Source organism: Dipodomys ordii, unplaced genomic scaffold (genome assembly GCF_000151885.1).
Source record: "Dipodomys ordii isolate 6190 unplaced genomic scaffold, Dord_2.0 Scaffold6, whole genome shotgun sequence".
NCBI lineage: Eukaryota > Metazoa > Chordata > Mammalia > Rodentia > Heteromyidae > Dipodomys > Dipodomys ordii.
This window is the reverse complement of record NW_012267222.1, coordinates 9641521-9655043: the sequence shown is the minus strand read 5'-3', so window position 1 is coordinate 9655043 and position 13523 is coordinate 9641521.

The window sequence follows — 13523 nt, the reverse complement described above, 5'->3', positions numbered from 1 at the left end:
ACTGCTGGAAAAATAAAAACATTTCAGGATAACAAAAAACTAAAGGAATTCATGATTACTAAACCAGCACTACAAAAGGTATTTAAGGAAATATTATCCACTGAAGAAGATACTTTAAGAATATATAAGAAAGGAAAAAACTCTACCAGAAGAGTAGGCTAAATTTTACCAGTCCTTCAAAAGAGAACTAACACCAATACTCCTTAAACTCTTCTATGAAACAGAAAAGAATGAGTGCTATCAAACTCATTCTGTGAAGCAAGTATTACAACAATTCCAAAACAAGACAGAGATTCAGCAAGAAGACAACTATAGGCTAAATGTTGTTAATGAGTATTGATGAAAACATTCTCAATAAAAATTTTGAAAACAGATCAACAGCATATCAAAAAGTTCATACACCATGATCAAGTTGGTTTCATCCCAGGGATGCAAGGATGGTTCAACATCCATAAATAAATCCATAAAATGTAATTCATCACATAAATAGGACGAAGAACAAAATCACAGTGATCTCAATTTATTAGAAAAAGTCTTTGACAAAATTCGACATCATTTTATGATAAAAGCTCTGAAGAAACTAGGAATAGAATGGACACACCTGAACTTAATAAAGGCTATGTATAACAAGCCTATCACCAAAATCCAAAGAACAGCAAATAAATATACCAGAAAGACAGATGCATATCTATATTTATTATAGCACTGTTCACACAACAGCCAATGATGGAATTAGCTGAGATACCCAACAATAGATGAATAGAAGAATGGATAATATATCTTTATATGCATACCTGTTACATACATACATACATTCCCCCCCCCCCACAGGGACAAATCTAACAAAAGGCTTATATAAATGTAATGCTACACATCAATAAAAAGGAATAGACTGTTCATTACCATGGCCAAATGGCCAAATCATATTGAAAGGAAGGAGTTAAGGGAAAAAGCACATACACTGTGTGAATTTATTCACACTAAATCCTAGGGGCTATAAATGTGTTTGGTGCCAGACAGCAGCCCAGTTCCTGTCTGGGCCTTGCTAGAAGGAACAAGAAAGAGGAAGAAGACCCTCACTGCTGTGGTGGGCTCTTTACCTGGACTGAGGTGACGGTGTGTTCTGGGGTGTATACTTCAATCATAATTTACCCTTGAAATGTATTTCAACGTTTTATGCTTGAAATATACTTCACTTTTGATGTTCCCATTTTACCTCACTAAGATCCTCTAAAGAAACAATACACACATTGTATTCTTTCCACTTCAAATCTACTTCCCAGAAGAAATGCTGAAAACAACGAAGCACCTGACAATCATGGGTTCATTGTCATGTGTTGGCTTGTGACAGCGTGTTGGACACATTAACTCAATTCATCCTCCAGGTAGATTTTGTTGATACCGCTTTTTAAAAGTGGATGAATGAGGCTCATGGGTATAGAGTGGCCCAAGGCCACGCATGATGAGCTGTCTCAGTCAAGATTTAAGCCCAATTCTGTGATCCCAAAGCCCATATTGGCTGCTTTTTTTGTTGGCTCTCTCCATAGGAGGCTTCTCCCTTTGCTCCATGGCTGCCTGTGGTTCTGTTGCCATGGGCACCACCATTTATTTAGCCGGTTCCCCACAGATGAATGTTTAGGTTGTTTTTGTTTTCCTGTTATTACAACAATGTTATGATAAGCACATCATGCCATTTCCCTCATCCATTTAAAGTTGTTTTTAATCACACATGTGCTGCATGTAGACTCGGTCTCACTGTGTGTTGGATTTGGAGAGAATTCAGGTAAAAGAAAAATAATTGGTGTCTCATCTCCTTCATGGTCACTTCCAAGGTCAATCTGCTGTCATGGAACATAGTTATTAGTGTGGGTCTATGGTCCTTATAATACATACACACACACACACACACACACACACACACCCATAGCTATGTTTGTTTGGTTTTAAAAAGCATAAGTTGTATTGTGTCATATTGTTGTATTGTTTTGTATCTGACTTTTAATCATTTAAAATCACTGACATTTTTTGGTCTAAAGGGAGAGGTAGCTCATTCTTGTTCACAAGGCATGTGTCATGTTCAATAGCTGATCACTTCTCTCCCTTCTTCCCTCCCTCCTTTCTTTTCTTTCCCCACTAATGGATGCTTAGGTTGTTTTCATTTTTCTCTCTTCAAAAACTACTGCAGCTGGGCATCAGAGGCTCATGCGTATAATCCCAGCTATTCAGGAGGCTGAGATCTGAGGATCTTGGTTCAAAGCCAGTCCAAGCAGGAAACTTTGTGAGACTCTTATCTCCAATTAACCACCAAAACCTGGAAATGGGGCCTGTGGGTCAAAGTGGTAGAGCACTAACTTGGAAAGCTCAGGGACAGTGCTTAGGCACTTAGTTTAAGCCCCAGGACGGACAAAAACAAACAGACCACCACCACCAACAAAAACGACTGCAACGAACAACCTTGTGCATGCCTCATTCAAAATATTGCAGACAAGGTCTTGACTGTGGCCATAGTTGGTTGCCGAAGACTTGGGTGCCGAACCCAGCCAGCCAGCAGGCGATGGGAGTTGTTCTTCTCTTAAACCAACATGGTTGTCTGTGGCCATATCCTTGGACAGCTCCTGATGACACAGAACTCCTGGCCATGCAGCCATTTGGGGAGACTTGTTAGAAGAGACCTGTGGCTCACCTGTTGCCTGGCCCTATGCACTGTTTAGTTTCCTTCCTCTTTTCCTTATACTGAGCCATGGTCTTTGTGAGCCATCTAGACTGCTAGGGATTCCTCAGAAAGGTGGGGGTGATGAACAATAAATCATTTTGTAACTCTCCTCCACGCCCAGTGGGACGCACACCAGCCAAGGCCTTGGGGAGAGACATGGACACCAGTGGATCATGGCTGCGACAGTTGCAAGTGTGGGATGCACCTGGGATAGACTTTAGGGGCACCAGCGCATGGCCATGGGCAGCAGCGAAAGAGCTGGGCTGAGTGGGAAGTCAGTTCCTTAACCTCCCCTCCCCCAGCCAGCTCAGGAGGCTGAGCCAATCAGAGCACAGTGCTGCACTACTCTATGGGTATTGATTCTGAGGTGGGCCAATCAGAAGTCTCCCTGGGATCTCCTGTTGGAGCTGATGGAGGAGAGAAGCTTGGCTTTGGCATCCTGGAGCTGGGAACAGGTGTCTGTGGCCACCTTCTCTGCCTTACATGGTAAGGTGAAAGAACATGAGGCAGAGGCAGCCTAGACAGACAAAGAAACAAAAGAAACAACTCTAATCAAAAGGGCTGAACTCCAGAACTAAAACCAGAGAGTAAACTGCAGAACCAGAGCAGCAACCTTCCCTCTCACTGTATCCTTTTAGATGATGACTTACAGGAATAGAGACATAAAGGGCCTGCCTGCATCTCTCTTCGCCTCTGAGATTTTAAGAAGCTGTATGCTCTTATTGAGTGGTTAAAGAGACAGGAAGTCCGCGGGCATGTCTGGCAAAGGGAAGTCCTGAAACTCTCCTATCTTCCCCTTGTTCTATGTAGGCCTAGATGGCATCTCCGGGTTTTAGGAGAATGAAGCTCCCTTATTGGTCACTCAGAATCGTAGCCTCCAGGGACTAGGGGTTGCTAGACAACATGACTGTGTATTTCCCCAGCTTACAGCAGAGAAGGCTGCTCATCTCCCACCCCTGTACTTTTAGCAGGATTTGCTTTCTCCCCTCTTTTCCTGTTCTCCTGATTTTATCCTGTTAGATTCAAATAAATCCTTGCTAGAACTTCTTACCTAGTGTGGCTACGTTCTGTGAGGCTCCCTGACAGGCTTTTCTCAGTGGATCTCAAGTGCTTGTGACATTCATCGTACCACAGCACCCTGCCTCTCCGAGCCCCGGGGGGTTGTGGTGGGAGAGGGCTATCGGCAGAATTCCAACCTCCATGAGGACCCTGGGGGGTAGAACCCTGCTCTCCCCTGCTGCCCGAAGCAGACATAGGGCCAGCTTAGGACATTGGACAAAGCAGCTTTGTCTCACGCATAGCACTGGTTCCCAGTTCCAAGTGTAAAGGGAGGGACTCAGGGGACGATGTGTAGGCGACGGACCTGGTGAGGAAGCTGGGGAACGGAGGCCTGAGGGCCCAGCACTTTCTGGACAAGTAGGAAACCTTGGGACAGGTGATAAACAAGCTCTCTGCAGAGAGCAGGCAGTCACACCGACAGGGACCACTGTCCCTCTTGGAGATGTGATGAAGCTCCCTGTTTTGAGACCACTGGGCCTTGGTAGTAAGCTGGCATTGCCCACCTGGTCCAATAGCAGTCTTGCTCTTGGTGCCAAGTCACCTGCCCAGTCTCCTATCATGGTGGCGTGCCTAGGGGCTTATTATATCGCCACCTTCTTCACAGAAGGGTGTCTAACACACCTGCCAGTCACTCCCCCACTCCTACCCAACCAGCTACCTGGCCACCAGCAGCCTGACTTGGTCAACATAATACCCTTGATCCTTACGGGTTGTGTCCAAGACAAAGGGGTGGCTTTCAAAGGTGTTTGGTGCCTTGTGACAGCCGTAGGTTGTTTTCCATAGGAGTGTGGCAGGGTAACAGAGCCAGAGTCAGGGAGGCGGGACATCCTGTCTCCCCCTCCATCCCATGACTGTGGGTGGACGCTGCCTCCCTTCCAGAGCTGCACTCAGTAGCCCTCATCTGGGTGGGTTTACAGGTCTCCAGATGCTTCCCACAGATATGTATACATAGGGATCACTCTATCCTCTGCAGTCCAGTGTAGGATGTACTGGGCTTCCTTGGGAGCTGGGCTGAGGGAGGTGAGAAACTCCCTTCCAGTCTCTGGGGCATAGACCTCATTGTTCTTGGGATTTGACATGGATAGCCAGTCCTGTCATCCAGTCTATCCCTTCCTGATCTGGGTAAAAGATCTGAGGCTCAGAGAGATTAGTCACTCGTTTAGGGCTGTACAGTGAGTGAGAGAGAAGTCTGGGATCCGGGTTCAAGTTTAGACCTTCCCTGCTGGAGGATCCTTCCCTGTCCCAGACCATCTCTCTTACTTTGATTCCATTAGTGGCCAGGTCTCCACCGCTGTGGCTGGGACTGGGGTGGCTGTTGGGCCTGAGCTGTGTGCTTGCCTTCCCTGTGGACATACTGACGCCAGTCGGGAAGCCTGAGGTGGGTCCGGAGCCACGGAGGATCCTGCTCCTCCCCAGGGCACTGGTGTGTGGGAGCCCAGTCCTTCTGGTACCAATGGTCCAGTCTGGCACTCACCTGCACTGTAGCAATGTCTCCTGACGCTCTCCGGGACCTCTTACGTCTCCCCTGCACCCCTTCCTATCCTCAGTCCATGTACTTTGAGTGGGTTGACTTGCTCAGTATTCTGAGGTGAGTCCCGATGGCTGGTGCCTGACACCGTTGGTCCCTGAGAGGAGCCAACCAGGCTGGGGAAGTGGGGGAGGTGTGTGCTCCAACTTCACAGCAGTGTGGTGTGTGTGGAAGTGAGACTTGGAGAACGTGGTCCATTGGAGGGGGGGTGGACTGGGGTAGGAAGGCAGAGAGAGTAGGGTGCTGCTCTGGGGAGACTGACAATTAAGCTGGTACATTGGAAGGCCCAGCAGGAAGATGGAGATGATACCATCCTTTAAGCTGTTGAATTAAGCCATACCTGAAGCCCTTCCATAGGAGTCTGGATCCGTAAGCCATAGAACTGGGGAGTTTGAGGAGGGTTTAATGAATGATGAATAAAGGTGAAGGCAGGGTGAAGGGCTAGTCCAGGGGACAGCAAACCTTCTGGGCAAACCACTGAGGGGCCACAGCTACTCGGGGGGCTGAAGAGGATGAGGGAATGTGCAGTCACCGCAAGCTGGGGAGAAGCAGAGGGGCCGTGTGCAAGGCTGTCCTGTGGGCAGAGTCACCACTACGCTCTCCTCCCTCCCGCCAGTGTCCAGCTCTCTTTGGGACCCACTGTTTGAGTCCTGTGGAGGAAGGAGGAGGTGGTTGTAGCTGTGGCCATCCAGGGGCTCCTGGCAGAGTGGGAGCTGTAGGAACAGTTGATCCTCCTCTTCTGCATCTCTCAGCTATAACAGTCAGCATCTTCCCTGGGCCTGTGGAGTGGGATGAGGGGCTTTGGAGACATCCAGGTACAAGAAGTGCCCCAACACCTCACCTGCCTCTTGGTCCTGATGGAGAAGCTGAAGAGAAGAAGGCAGAGCCCAGTGCCTTAAGCCACACCAGGCTAAAAACCTTGTTCCACTGCTGAATTCTCCAGGGCAAGTTACCTGCCCTCTCTGAACCTCAGTTTCTCTTCTTCTTACCTGCCACTCCCCTCTACCCCCCCACTCCATGACCTCCACTTTGTACTTAGAGACAGGTATGTTGGAGACAGTCTTGACTGATGGCAACCTCTAGCCTGCTGTGTGTCCTTGGTCAGCTGTCTTGCCCTCTCTAGGCTTCCAGGGCCCTGCCCTTGCTCCCTCTCTCTCTGTGGCTTTTCTTTGAGTCTCTGACTGCTCCACTCCCCGGGCACGGCTGCCAATGGCTCCGTCTCACCCTGGGGAGGGGAGTCTGCCGTGGGAGCAGCTTGGCGTCATGGTAAGGCCTGGCACGTCTTCCGCCTGTGTTTAATTACTCCGGCAACTGTTTGCTGCCTCCTCGATTTCCTGAGCAAACAGTCTCATTATTTGGAGTAATTTACTGCCACTAGCTGTGCTGGTGCCGAGTGGAAGGAAGCTTCCAGGCGTGTCTCCACCTCCACCCCCAGCCCTGGGCCTGCTCACAGAGCCGCCCCTCAACCTTGGCCGCTGCGGCTCTGCTGCTGACACAGAGCTCAGTAGTTGGGGTTTGTCTCTGCACAAACTTGGGCAAGTCCAACCTTCCCTTCGCCTCTCTGTCCTCAGGCCCTGGCCCCGTTCCTTTTACAGGGCGTGAGGTCCCCATTGAACCTACTGACCTTGCCCCCCTCTCCTGGCCACTGAGCACCGTTCAGCCTACACTTGGGACTTGACTAAAGCCTGGCCCTCCTGGTCCCCAATTTGCAGACCCCTCCCCACTGCGATAGCTCAAGTTTCTTATTGGGGGGATTCCTGCTGTGGTCTGAGTGTGGGTGTCCCTCTCCCCTGAATTCCTTTGTGAAATCTAACCTGCAGCCCAATAGTCGTAAGGGGAGGGACCATACTTACACACTCACACAGATGTGCAACACACACTTGCACACTGGCAGACACTGTGCACCCAGCCCTGTGGCCCAGGACCCAGTGTCCCAGCTGGGAGGGCATGCTGGCCTCTGGTCTTAAGCCTGGCTTGTGTGATCTCGCTGGGCAAAGCCGGCTTCAGGAGCATGCTCTGTCTGTGTCTCAGCCCGTTCGCCTCTTGTGACTTCTTTCTGGGTAATTGGAGACTTGCGGGCAGCGAAGTACAACACACCCATGCCAATGAAACGCAAGGAAAGTAATTGAACATAGTTCTTCCATGTCTGAGTGGTGACTTAATCTCCCTGGCGCACCCTGATTCTGTTTGTTCCAACTCCTTGTTGTCAGAGTTTCTCCTCTCCAGAATCTCTGGGGTTTGAACAGACCCCTGCCCTGCTCATGGGAGAAACCCGGGACCCTGACTCCACAGTGTGTGGTTGATAAACTCAACCCCTGGGCCGACAGAGGGCACACAGCGCGGAGGGGGCCAGGAAGGGATCTCTGCTGAGCTCAGTGGGGAGGAGGCTGTGAGGTTTCCTGTGGTGCTGACCCCAAGCGCATGACTCAAGGTGGGTCCTCCTTGCTACTCTGCAGCAGAGGCTATGGGTCAGTGGCCATAACTTCAGGGCCTCAGTTTCCCTTCTGTACATCCACATCACAGGGAGTTGTGTGAGATGCTCAACACAGAGCGAGGGTCTGGGGCTGTGACAGTCATTCATTCATTCATTCACTCACATTCATTCATTCACTTACTCATTCACTCTCATTGATTCATTCATTCACTTATTCATTCACTCTCATTGATTCATTCATTCACTTTCTCATTCACCCACTCATTTATTCACCCAGACATGGCTCCATCCCTCCTATAAGGTTGACTTTATTCTTTCTCCAGACCTCATGCTTCTCAGAGTGACAGGAAACTTTATTCTTCTCTCCCTGATGCCTGGCATATATGGATTCTTTTTGTTCCTTCCTCTCTCCCTCCCTTCCTTCCCCTCCCTCCCTTTCTTCCATCTTCCTTCCACCTTCCCTTCCTCCTTTCCTCCCTCCCTCTCTTCCTCCTTTCCTTCCTTCCTTCCTTCCTTTCTCCCGCCCTCCCTGCCTCCCTTCCTGCCTCCCTCCCTCCCTCGCTTCCTTCCTTCCTTCCTTCCCTCTTTCCTCCCTCCCTCCCTTTCTTTGCTTACTCAGTCACTGTCATTTTTTCATTCACCCATTCATTTCTTTGCCTACTTATTTTTTCACTCACTAATGTACGCATTCATTTGCTCACTCAGTTACTCTCATTTTCATTCATTCACTCACTCACTCTTCCAGCCCATTTCAAATGCCTGCTGTGCCAGGCCATGAAGGCATCAGGGAGAGAAGAATAAAGTTTCCTGTCATCCTCAGAAGCACGGGGTCTGGTGAAGAGAATGTCAGCCTTCTGGGAGGGATGGCAGCTATGCCTGCCAGAATGGAGGAGGGGCTAACAAAGTTGGTACCCAAAGGACTTAGAGAATGCCTGGGGAGAAGGTGATCTTGAGCTGAACTGGAGGGGGATTTGAGCTCCAGGAAGCAGGGGAAAGGGTTTCTCAGGAGAGGAGAGGGGGGAAGGATGAGAGGGAAACACAAAAGGTTTGTAGTGGAGGCCAGCGGTGGTCTGGCTGGAGCTGAGGCTTGGGGGCTGTGGGCATCAGTGGCGGCTGGGACAGTGCGTGTGTCCCTGTACGCCAGACTGTGGCCCAGGGTCCCGGCCCTCCCCACTTCATCCTGTGTCACTGCCATGATGTCTTCAGTTCTCCAGGTTGGAACAGCACTGACTCTACCACCTCTCCTCCCTCCGATCTTCCTTGCACACCCTTGAAGAGGACCTTTCCTAGAGAGCACACGTGTGAGGGGCCAGTGGAGAGACAATGGCTCTTCAATGGCTCTTTGGTTTCACGCAGAACCCTGCTGTGGATGGCGCACAGTTCTGTCAAGTGGCTTCCAGAGTTCTCAGGGCCGCTGTGCCTCGTTTCACTCCCTGATCTCGCCTGCTTATAAAATGATTTCTGTCCAACTCTTTGAAGCTAGCTGTCAGCGTGAAGCGTTCTGGGGAGACAGATCCTTCCTCTGATGGCAAAATTCATCTGCAGCGATCCTTAATCCAGTCTCCCTGCGAAACCAGGAGCTGACATTTTGAAAGCTGCTTGCCCTATACACTCTGCTCCCCGCCCGGCTGTCCCTCTCCGGGTGTCCATCCCCTGTCTCCTGTCGATTACAAAATACCAAAGCAGAGCACTGTGGCTGGCTTAATGACAACCGTTTGGTTTTTCTCGACAGTTTTTCAGGGAAAATGACAGAGCACGGCCTTGTCTGTCGATGTCTGTGTTGGCTGTGAGAACAGGAGGAGGGGTAGCTGGGGTGGGGGCCGTGCAGACCCCAAGTCTATGCAGAAGGATGAGGTCTGTGAGGATGGGGCCAGAGGCTGTGGGTTCTCAGTCTTGGCTTTCCATGTCTCATCCCTTTCACACTTCACATCTGTCCACCTGCCAGAGCTGTACCCTGTGTGCAGGACAGCACTTTATGGTTTACAGTCTTTGGACTCATCTGCCATTCATTCATTCATTCATCTGGGCATTTGCTCTTCCTTTATGCAGGTTAGCTAGCACATGGAGTTAGCAGCTCTGTGCCAGGCACTATGTTAACTCCCAGAGCAGATGAAGCAATGGAGATCAGGGAGACACAGCTCTGCCCCCTCAGGTCCAGGGATGGGTGAGAGGGGTACGATGCAGTAATGGAGCCGTGTGCTCCACCTATGGAGGGGGCCACACCCTTACGCTGATAGTCAAGACATCCAAGCAAAACAACCCATCCTTGTGGGAGGGTGTGAAGTACAGCAGCTTACCTCATGGCAGGTAGGAAGCAGAGAGAGAGAGAGAGAGACAGAGACAGAGACAGAGACAGAGACAGAGAGACAGAGAGAGACAGAGAGACAGAAAGAGACACCACCCTAGCTATTCGAAGAAGCCAAACATCTGTATGTCCACTGCAGTCAGTCACCAGGAAGGGCCTGGATCATTCCAGATACATAGGGACCCTCATGGATGGAGGTGACCCTGTCCTGGGACATCCACATCTGAACCTGTGTCTACAGTCACTGTCACAGAAGGAAGCAAAAAACACCTCTCAGATGCTCCACTGGGGAGACCCACCAACACCTCTCCTCACCTTTGTCTCATTGTCCAAGCCAAGCCCCATGATCTTCCCTCAGTGGCGTGAGAGCAAAGGAGCCACGCACCCCACCATAGGCCCTGACACCGGCAACCCCAACCGTGTCCTCTGATCTTGTGTTGTAGTCTAACCAGTTTGCATCTCATTCTATGTTCCTGGAAATTGTCAGTTTCATTAATGGTCCATTATTGAATGAGTCTTCTAGCTATCTGATTTGGATGGCTTCATTTCCTTTTAAGTATCACAAATAACACTGCAACTTTATATTTCATTAAAAAAATCACCCTCTTTGTTTCTATTTGGTTAGAATAGTTTTGCAGGTGGTGATGTTGGCTGAGAGAGTACGGAATTACAGAAGCTGCTGGTTGCCCATTGCTTCTGGAGGGACATTGCTCCTGGTGAGTTGGCAGTTGTGTCATTAGATCGCTTGTCGTCCGTCTCTGGAACCACAGAAGGGTCCCTTGGAGGAGCTGTGGGTGAAGGGAGAGGCACCACCACCTGCCAACTGCTGTGGTGTTGGCTGGACCAGTCACCTGTGGGCTGATGGGTCAGGGCCATAATGCATCCTGTCCTGCTCGCAGCCTAGGAAGCAGGATTCAGAGTGGTTAGGTAACATGTGGACCACATCCGGGTTATCAGCCGCCAGGTTGATCCTCATCCAGGCAGTCTAGGCTGGAGGCTTACTTGGGGCAGAAATTGCTCAGGGCTCTCCTTCCTTGTGGGATGGGACCTTGGAGCATGTCAGGTTCAAGCCCTGACAGGAGGCTGTGTCAGATTCCCAGATGCCCATCAGATGAGGATGGGAGAAAATTATCTAGGTAGCAATACAAGGTGGAATAGAAAGTAAAAGCAAGAAAAGACAACCATGTCCTGTCCTAAGAGAGATTGGATGGGATGGGCCAGTATCCGGGGGTGGGGCAGGAAAGTGGGCCATGATGAGGGGATGAGGGCAGGGATGAGAGAGAGAGAAAGAGAGAGAGAGAGAGAGAGACAGAGACAGAGAGAGACAGAGAGACAGAGAGACAGAAAGACAGAGACAGACAGAGAGAGACAGAGACAGAGACAGAGATAGAGAAGAAAGAGAGACAGAGAGGAGGGACAGAGGCAGACAGAGAAGGAGGGAGAGACAGGAAGACAGAGAAGGATGGGGAGACAGAGAGAAGGAGAGAGAGAGATGGAGACACAGAGAGAGGGAGAGGACGAGAGGGAGAGCTATTCTGACCTCCAATCTCCCTTTCTCTGAGCTACTGGGACAAACTAAGCCCCAGGAGCCAAGTCCAAACATCAAGCTTTTACAGCAAATTGTCTCTGAGTTTTGCACTGTTGTGAGCTCCATTTTCCTGGGCAGGGGTTGAGGGGCTGAGGGCTCTGAGGTAGATGGAGAAAAGGCAAGAGATAAAAAGTATTCTATCATCAGAGAAAGCTTGGCTAGTGTGTCAGGTGAGGTCAGAACGTAATTTGCTGAACGATGGCTCACGTCCTGTCCTGCTATCTCTCTCCTCACTATTCTCCCCCGCTTCCCCCTTCAGGATATATAATGTTCCTCCACCTTCTTTTTGCTTTGCTACAAGACAACACTTTTGCTATAATGTTTTCCTAAAGATCCTCCAGGGTGAACACAGCAGAGCTGGCTCCTGCAGACTCTTTTGCCAGAACCAGAGAAATCATTTTTGTAAATTGCAGGAAGTGATTCAAAATGAGAACAGCGTTCCTGTCAATCCAGGAAGGAGAAGGAGGGAAAAGTGTTTGGGTGGGGAATAGGCTGAGATGGGGAGGGGGGGTGGGTCCCTGGTCATAGTCACAGGCATGTAAGTGCAGGAGACAGTGGGAGCCAGGGACAGGCCCTGGGGTATCTAGAGTTCGGTCTCTAGCAAACCTACCCAGAACTCATGTGTACACAAGTGTGTAAATATGCTCAGAACACATACAGACACCTATAGACACACAGATTCATGCAGTTGCACAGAAGTAGGCACTCACAGATGTAAATGAATATTCTTTCTTCACATGTAGGCACACAAATACTCCATGCATGCGTGCACATATCATACTTTCATGTCACACACCGACTCAACCAAGGTCAGAGACAGAGCTAACTTTAGCAGCCGGGTCAGTCTGTAGGAGACAGTGAGCCTACAAGGCAGAGGGGAGTAGGGGCTTGAGTGCCCCACCCAGCGTTCCTCTAGGGGAGGAGGAGGATGAAGGAGAACCTGACTCAAGCTCATGGCCTGATTAGCTGCCTCCTAGATCTCAACCTCCCAGGAATCAGGATAGAGTCTGCTCTGACCATTTCCTGCCCTGAGTCCATCCCCATCCAGGGCCCTGTGCTGATAGGTACGGACACAGGCCAAGAGCAAATGGTTCTGTGTGTGCCAGCATGCATCAAGCACACAGGTGTGCAAGGCGGAACTTGACTTTGCTAGCAGGTAAAGACCTGTGGGGTGAAGGGTTTTGCTGGGCCTCTACAAGTTAGAGGCTAAACCAGGATGGGACCCAGCTATGGGTCTGTCTCTGTACCTTTGACCTGAGGTTGTGGGATGTCCAGGGAGGAGGGATGATTGTCCTGGCACCGTGAGGAACAGGGAAATGGAAGATAAAGGAAAGAAGTCAGAACAAGCCCCAATCTAGGTGGATGGGTGGCTGCCTGGGGTCCCACTGTGGGATTTCAGCATTGATGGGCTATCTGTTGGGGTCACCTTTTTCTTAAATCCTGTGGGATAACCCTTTTTCACATAATCTCTCTTTGCTGAAACTGGACTTAATATTTTTCTCTGGTAGCTGCAAAGAGCCCTGACTCAGATGCTAGGAAACTTATTTATTTTTAAAACTGTTTTAAGAAAAGCACTCATTCCATGAACGCACGAATCTTGCTCAGAGAGATCTTGTCAAAGAAGAGGAGCAAGGCGTTTGCAAACCTATGTGGAAATTAAACCCACAATCTGGGTACTGGCTTGTTTGACAAGTGATAATTAGCTGCTGACAATATAATTTCGGTTTGGATGCAAATGCGATTTTCATTAGAAAGCCATCAAGGAGAAAGAGTATGGATGGCCCTCAAATGCTGGAGATGGGGCTCCACTCCATAAATCTTCAAAGGAATGCTGGGTCGAGCTACCTGGAGGTGCCACGAGGCCCCGCTAGACAGGCTAAAATGAAGAAGGCTGAA